We start from the raw sequence: 8,792 nt of genomic DNA, 5'->3' as shown, positions 1-8,792 counted from the left end.
CCGCCCCTCCCTCCTTGTCCAATTCGGACTAGGGGAAGAGGGGGCGCGCGGCCTGCCCTGGCAGCCCCTCCTCTTCTCCACTTTAGGCCCATGAGGCCCATTAACCCCCCGGGGGGTTCCGGTAACCCCCTGGTACTCCGGTTTTATCCGAAACTTCCCCGGAACACTTCCGGTGTCCGAATATAGCCATCCAATATATCAATCTTTATGTATCGACCATTTCGAGACTCCTCTTTATGTCCGCGATCATATCCGGGACTCCGAACCAACTTCGGTACATCAAAACTCATAAACTCATAATATAACTGTCATCGAAACCTTAAGCGTGCGGACCCTACGGGTTCGAGAACAATGTAGACATGACCGAGACATGTCTCCGGTCAATAACCAATAGCGGAACCTGGATGCTCATATTGGCTCCCACATATTCTACGAAGATCTTTATCGGTCAGACCGCATAACAACATACGTTGTTCCCTTTGTCATCGGTATGTTACTTGCCCGAGATTCGATCATTGGTATATCAATACCTAGTTCAATCTTGTTACCGGCAAGTCTCTTTACTCGTTCCGTAATACATCATCTCACAACTAACTCATTTAGTTGCATTGCTTGCAAGGCTTAGGTGATGTGCATTACCGAGAGGGCCCAGAGATACCTCTCCGACAATCAGAGTGACAAATCCTAATCTCGAAATACGTCAACCCAACATGTACCTTTGGAGAAACCTGTAGAGCTCCTTTATAATCACCCAATTACGTTGTGACGTTTGGTAGCACACAAAGTGTTCCTCCGGTAAACGGGAGTTGCATAATCTCATAGTCATCGGAACATGTATAAGTCATGAAGAAAGCAATAGCAACATACTAAATGATCGAGTGCTAAGCTAACGGAATGGGTCAAGTCAATCACATCATTATCCTAATGATGTGATCCCGTTAATCAAATAACAACTCTTTGTCTATGGTTAGGAAACATAACCATCTTTGATTAACGAGCTAGTCAAGTAGAGGCATACTAGTGACACTCTGTTTGTCTATGTATTCACACATGTATTATGTTTCCGGTTAATACAATTCTAGCATGAATAATAAACATTTATCATGAAATAAGGAAATAAATAATAACTTTATTATTGCCTCTAGGGCATATTTCCTTCACCACCCACGTTGGAAACTTCTCAAGTGCCTGATCTTATTCTGCCAACGCTCAAGCACAGTCCTGCCTCCAGCATCCTTAGCCCATTCCCTGGCTACGAGATCAAAGAAGCCATCTCGTTCAAACCAAGCCAGCTCGAACGAAAAAGAGTTTTTGTTTCCCAAGTGGGTAGCCTCACCAGAGTCTACAAATAAAGGCGTGTGGTCAGAAATACCACGGGAAAGTGCCTGAACTGTTATGAAGGGAAACTTCTGTTCCCTTTCGACGCTAGCTAGTACTCGATCCAGCTTTTCAAACGTCGGATTTGGCAATGCGTTAGCCCAGGTGAATTTTCTTCCCGAAAGCTCTATCTCTCGCAGATCCAAGCTTTCAATGATGGTATTAAACATAAACGACCATCTCCCGTCGAAATTATCATTGTTCTTCTCCTCACGCCTTCTAATAATATTGAAATCACCCCCACCAGGATTGGAAGCTGTTCAGAACCGCAAATCCGAACCAGATCAGCCAAGAACTCAGGTTTGAGTTTGGGCTGTGTGCCACCATATACCGCCACCAGAGCCCAATTTAACCCATCGGCCTTTGACCGCACCCGAAACTTAACTGCAAAGTCTCCCATCACCACACTTCGGACTTCGAGCGAATCGCATCTAACTCCAAGTAAGATCCCACCCGATCTTCCTCCCGGTGGCAGACAATGCCAATCAAAATCAATACCTCCCGATAAAGTATTGAGAAAATGTGGCAAAAAATTATCTCTACCAGTTTCCGACAATGCAATAAAGTCTAGCCTATGCTCGATAGACGCCTCTGCAAGAAACCTTCTTTTAGCAAAGTCTTTCAGACCTCTGCTATTCCAAAAGATTCCTTTCATATTTCGTCATGAATTTTTTTAGCAGTACGGATCCTAGCTCTCCTATGCACTGCCGAAGCCGGGTAAATCTTCCGCTTCCACTTGCTTTAGGATTGTTCTGACCCTCCAGCCGGTCCTCATAACCAGGCTCAGTGGACCTAACCACGACAGCCTCAGAGGTGTCATCCTCCTCCTCAGACTCAGGGAGGGGTGGTAGAAGATCCGCACAAAAATTATCGAGCACCCTGACCCCCAAAGCATCAATGTCGGAGTCATTCATGGGTTTAACCGCTGCTAAGTTTTGAATCATCTCCAAAGCCCGCTCTGCCTCTAAATCCAGGATATCATTAACGGAATTTGAAATTTCACTATCATTACTACCTAGTGAAACTCCTAATTGGTTTGCATTATTAATAATATCCTCATTAGAAAAATGCAAAATGGAATTAGAGGTATTAACCAACATACCAGTAGTGACCTCAACGTCACGAAGCTTGGCCACCCTCATGGCGCACCGCTGCTGTATGTCATCAACCTCCGGATGATCCTGGAGACGGCAGCTCAACCGTTGCCCCACAGAGACCGGATCCGGAATTCCTCCAAACGCAATAACCTCCTCCCGAGTGACCCTCTCGGGGTGGGGCCTCCTGCCTCACCCCTAACACGCAGCCGACCGGCCTCCGTCGACGAAACAACAGGAACGCCTGAAAGCGACAGCGGGGAGCTCCACGGCGCCACCGACGTCGGCCATGCACCGCGACAAAGAGTCAAAGATGAACCGGGGGAGGGGAATGCATGGGCCGCCTGCCCGTACTCCCCACCCATCCCGGTCCTCTGGCAAGAGGGGCTCGCCGGCGCCACAAGAGGAGCAGCCACCCTAGGCGCCCCAGGGGAAGAGGGCGCCGAGGCCACCTGCCCCGAGCCCCCTCCAGAAGGCGGATCCACCACCTGCAGCTCCGGCAACGCGAGAGGAGAAGAGGGTGCTGGGGCCACCTACCTCGGACCCTGATGTCTACTACACAACCTTCTTCTTGTCGACGTTGTTGGGCCTCCAAGTGTAGAGGTTTGTAGGACAGTAGCAAATTTCCCTCAAGTGGATGACTTAAGGTTTATCAATCCGTGGGAGGCGTAGGATGAAGATGGTCTCTCTCAAACAACCCTGCAACCAAATAACAAAGAGTCTCTTGTGTCCCCAACACACCCAATACAATGGTAAATTGTATAGGTGCACTAGTTCGGCGAAGAGATGGTGATACAAGTGCAATATGGATAGTAGATAATGGTTTTTGTAATCTGAAAATATAAAAACACCAAGGTAACTAATGATAAAAGTGAGCACAAACGGTATTGCAATGCTTGGAAACAAGGCCCAGGGTTCATACTTTCACTAGTGCAAGTTCTCTCAACAATAATAACATAATTGGATCATATAACTATCCCTCAATATGCAACAAAGAGTCACTCCAAAGTCACTAATAGCGGAGAACAAACGAAGAGATTATGGTAGGGTACGAAACCACCTCAAAGTTATCCTTTCTGATCGATCTATTCAAGAGTCCATAGTAAAATAACATGAAGCTATTCTTTCCGTTCGATCTATCATAGAGTTCGTACTAGAATAACACCTTAAGACACAAATCAACCAAAACCCTAATGTCACCTAGATACTCCAATGTCACCTCAAGTATCCGTGGGTATGATTATACGATATGCATCTCACAATCTTAGATTCATATATTCAACCAACACAAAGAACTTCAAAGAGTGCCCCAAAGTTTCTACCGGGGAGTCAAGATGAAAACGTGTGCCAACCCCTATGCATAAGTTCACGAGGTCACGGAACTCGCAAGTTGATCACCATAACATACATCAAGTGGATCACGTGATATCCCATTGTCACCACAGATAAGCACATGCAAGACATATATCAAGTGTTCTCAAATCCTTAAAGACTCAATCCGATAAGATAACTTCAAACGGAAAACTCAATTCATCACAAGAGAGGATAGAGGGAGAAACATCATAAGATCCAAATATAATAGCAAAGCTCGCGATACATCAAGATCGTGCTGACTCAAGAACACGAGAGAGAGAGATCAAACACATAGCTACTGGTACATACCCTCAGCCCCGAGGGAGAACTACTCCCTCCTCGTCATGGAGAGCGCCGGGATGATGAAGATGGCCACCGTTGAGGGATTCCCCCCTCCGGCAGGGTGCCGGAACGAGTCTAGATTGGATTTCGGTGGCTACGGAGGCTTCTAGCGGCGGAACTCCCGGTCTATTCTTCTCCCTGATGTTTTTAGGGTATATGGACATATATAGGCAAAATAAGTCGGTCAGGGGAGCCACGAGGGGCCCACGAGGGTGGGGGGCACGCCCAGGGGGGGGCAGGCGCGCCTCCCTGCCTCGTGGCCACCTCGAAGCTTCCTTGACTTCAACTCCAAGTCTCCTGGATCACGTTCGTTCCAAAAATAAGTTCCGTGAAGTTTCAGGTCAATTGGACTCCGTTTGATTTTCCTTTTCTGCGATACTCTAAAAAGGAAAAAACAAAAACTGGCACTAGGCTCTAGGTTAATAGCTTAGCCCAAAAATCATATAAAATAGCATATAAATGCATATAAAACATCCAAGGTTGATAATATAATAGCATGGAACAATCAAAAATCATAGATACGTTGGAGACATATCAGACCCCCTCCCGAAGGTAAGACCTCCACCATCGAAACCGCGTCCTGAGGAGAGGTGATACGTCTCCAACGTATCTATAATTTTTGATTGCTCCATGCTATATTATCTACTGTTTTAAACATTATTGGGCTTTATTATCCACTTTTATATTAATTTTGGGACTAACCTATTAACCAGAGGCCCAGCCCAGAATTGTTGTTTTTTTGCCTGTTTTAGGGTTTCGAAGAAAAGGAATATCAAACGGAGTCCAAACGGAATGAAACCTTCGGGAACGTGATTTTCTCAACAGATAAGACCTGTGAGACTTGGACCCTACGCCAAGGCACGTACCAGGAGGCCACGAGGTAGGGGGGCGTGCCCTACCCTACCAGGCATGCCCCCCACCCTCGTGGGCCCCCTATTGCTCCACCGACGTACTTCTTCCTCCTATATATATCCACGTACCCCCAAACGATCAGAACAGGAGCCAAAACCCTAATTACACCGCCGTAACTTTCTATATCCACGAGATCCCATCTTGGGGCCTGTTCCGGAGCTCCGCCGGAGGGGGCATCGATCACGAAGGGCTTCTACATCAACACCATAGCCTCTCCGATGAAGGGTGAGTAGTTTACCTCAGACCTACGGGTCCATAGTTAGTAGCTAGATGGCTTCTTATCTCTTTTTGGATCTCAATACAATGTTCTCCCCCTCTCTTGTGGAGATCTATTCGATGTAATCTTCTTTTTGCGGTGTGTTTGTTGAGATCGATGAATTGTGGGTTTATGATCAAGTCTATGTATGAATAATATTTGAATCTTCTCTGAATTCTTTTATGTATGATTGGTTATCTTTGCAAGTCTCTTTGAATTATCAGTTTGGTTTGGCCTACTAGATTGATCTTTCTTGCAATGGGAGAAGTGCTTAGCTTTGGGTTCAATCTTGCGATGTCCTTTCCCGGTGACAGTAAGGGCAGCAAGGCACATATTGTATTGTTGCCATCGAGGATAACAAGATGGGGTTTTCTTCATATTGCATGAGTTTATCCCTCTACATCATGTCATCTTGCTTAAGGCATTACTCTGCTGTTAACTTAATACTCTAGATGCATGCTGGATAGCGGTCGATGAGTGGAGTAATAGTAGTAGATGCAGGCAGGAGTCGGTCTACTTGTCTTGGACGTGATGCCTATATACATGATCATGCCTAGATATTCTCATAATTATGCTCAATTCTGTAAATTGCTCAACAGTAATTTGTTCACCCACCGTAGAATACTTATGCTCTCGAGAGAAGCCACTAGTGAAACCTATGGCCCCCGGGTCTATCTTCATCATATTGTTCCCCTACTACTTTGCTAGTTACTTTGCCTTTATTTTACTTTGCATCTTTATCATAAAAATACCAAAAATATTATCTTTATCATATCTATCAGATCTCACTCTCGTAAGTGGCCTCATAGGGATTGACAACCCCCATTTGCGTTGGTTGCGAGGATTTATTTGTTTTGTGCAGGTACGAGGGACTTGAGCATAGCCTCCTACTGGATTGATACCTTGGTTCTCAAAAACTGAGGGAAATACTTACGCTACTTTACTGCATCATCCCTTCCTCTTCGGGGAAAACCAAGGCAGTGTCAAGAGGTAGCAAGAAGGATTTCTGGCGCCGTTACCGGGGAGGTCTTCGCAAAAGTCAACATACCAAGTATCCGTCACATACCCTTATCTCCTGCATTACATTATTTGCCATTTGCCTCTCGTTTTCCTCTCCCCACTTCACCCTTGCCGTTTTATTTGCCCCCTCTCTATCTATCCTCCCTCTCTTTCTCTATTTGTCTCCTTTTGCCAGTTTGCCTCTTTGTTTGCTTGTGTGTTAGTTTGCTTGCTTGCCTCTATGGCCCTACCTAAATTTGGTGATCTCCACCTTAAAAGGCTAGAAGAGATCGAAAGCAATGTCAGGAGATTTATGGTTTTGCAATTTGAACATAATAGTTTCTTCATAAATGAGCTTAAAGAACAGAAAAGTTTTATGAGTTTTATGAATAAAGAGCTTGATGATATGTCTAAAGAATTCGATGGTTTGAGATCCCAAATTGCTCATCTTGAGAAATTAACTGCTGAAATTTCGGATAAGCAGGCTACCTTAGTTATTAAGATGGCCGCTAAACCGGATTGCTATGAAAATAATGATGAAGATCTAAAAGTTATTGATGTGTCTCCTATTAAATCTTTATTTTGTAATATGAATCTTAATAATGATGGGACCGAATATGATCCACCTTTACCTAGAAGGCGTTCTAAGAATTCAGAATTTGTTGATCTTGATGCTAAATTTGACAAAAGTGGGATTGAAGAAATTAAAACCCTAGATGTTGCTAAACCCACCATTATGGATTTCAAGGAATTTAACTATGAAAATTGCTTTTTGATTGATTGTATTTCCTTGTTGCAATCCGTGCTAAATTCTTCTCATGCTTATAGTCAAAATAAAGCATTTACTAAACATATCGTTGATGCCTTGATGCAATCTTATGAAGAAAAACTTGAATTGGAAGTTTCTATCCCTAGAAAACTTTATGATGAGTGGGAACCAACTATTAAAATTAAAATTAAAGATCATGAATGCTATGCTTTATGTGATTTGGGTGCTAGTGTTTCCACGATTCCAAAAACTTTGTGTGATTTGTTAGGTTTCCGTGATTTTGATGATTGCTCTCTAAACTTGCACCTTGCGGATTCCACTATTAAGAAACCTATGGGAAGAATTAATGATGTTCTTATTGTTGCAAATAAGAATTATGTGCCCATAGATTTTATTGTTCTTTACATAGATTGCAATCCTTCATGTCCTATTATTCTTGGTAGACCTTTCCTTAGAACGATTGGTGCAATTGTTGATATGAAGGAAGGAAATATTAGATTCCAATTTCCATTAAGGAAAGGCATGGAACACTTTCCTAGAAAAAAGATTAAATTACCTTATGAATCTATTATGAGAGCCACTTATGGATTGCCAACCAAAGATGGCAATACCTAGATCTATTCTTGCTTGTTATGCCTAGCTAGGGGCGTTAAACGATAGCGCTTGTTGGGAGACAATCCAATTTTATTTTTATTCCTTGCTTTTTGATCATGTTTAGTAATAAATAAATTATCTAGCCTCTGTTTTGTTTGTGTTTTTGTGTTTAATTAGTGTTTGTGCCAAGTAGAACCGTTGGGAAGACTTGGGGAAAGTCTTGTTGAACTTGCTGTAAAAAACAGAGACTTTAGCACTCACGAGAACTGCTGTCATTTTTATTTGGAGAGTGCTATTTAGTTAATTCTTTTTGCATAGATAAATTCCTTACGTCCAGCAATTTATTTTAGAATTTTTGGGGTTCCAGATCTTGCGCTAGCTACAGATTACTACAGACTGTTCTGTTTTTGACAGATTCTGTTTTTCGTGTGTTGTTTGCTTATTTTGATGAATCTATGGCTAGTAAAATAGTTTATAAACCATAGAGAAGTTGGAATACAGTAGGTATAACACCAATATAAATAAAGAATGAGTTCATTACAGTACCTTGAAGTGGTCTTTTGTTTTCTTTCGCTAACGGAGCTCACGAGATTTTCTACTTTAAGTTTTGTGTTGTGAAGTTTTCAAGTTTTGGGTAAAGATTTGATGGATTGTGGAACAAGGAGTGGCAAGAGCCTAAGCTTGGGGATGCCCATGGCACCCCCAAGATAATCTAAGGGCACCTAAAAGCCAAAGCTTTGGGATGCCCCGGAAGGCATCCCCTCTTTTGTCTACTTCTATCGGTAACTTTACTTGGAGCTATATTTTTATTCGCCACATGATATGTGTTTTGCTTGGAGCGTCTTGTATTATTTGAGTCTTTGCTTGTTAGTTTACCACAATCATCCTTGCTGTACACACATTTTGAGAGAGCCATACATGATTTGGAATTTGCTAGAATACTCTATGTGCTTCGCTTATATCTTTTGAGTCATATAATTTTGCTCTAGTGCTCACTTATCACTACAAAAAAAGACACATCCGTGACATTTTGGGCCGAACAATTTTTTTTTCTATCATACATATGACACTTCTATGACGATAATTGTGACAAAAC

This window comes from Triticum urartu, chromosome 7A (assembly GCF_056163025.1).
Source record: "Triticum urartu cultivar PI428250 chromosome 7A, HENAU_Tu73, whole genome shotgun sequence".
NCBI classification, from domain to species: Eukaryota; Viridiplantae; Streptophyta; class Magnoliopsida; order Poales; family Poaceae; genus Triticum; species Triticum urartu.
The sequence above is the reverse complement of the archived record's forward strand: the minus strand, read 5'-3'. Positions refer to the sequence as shown.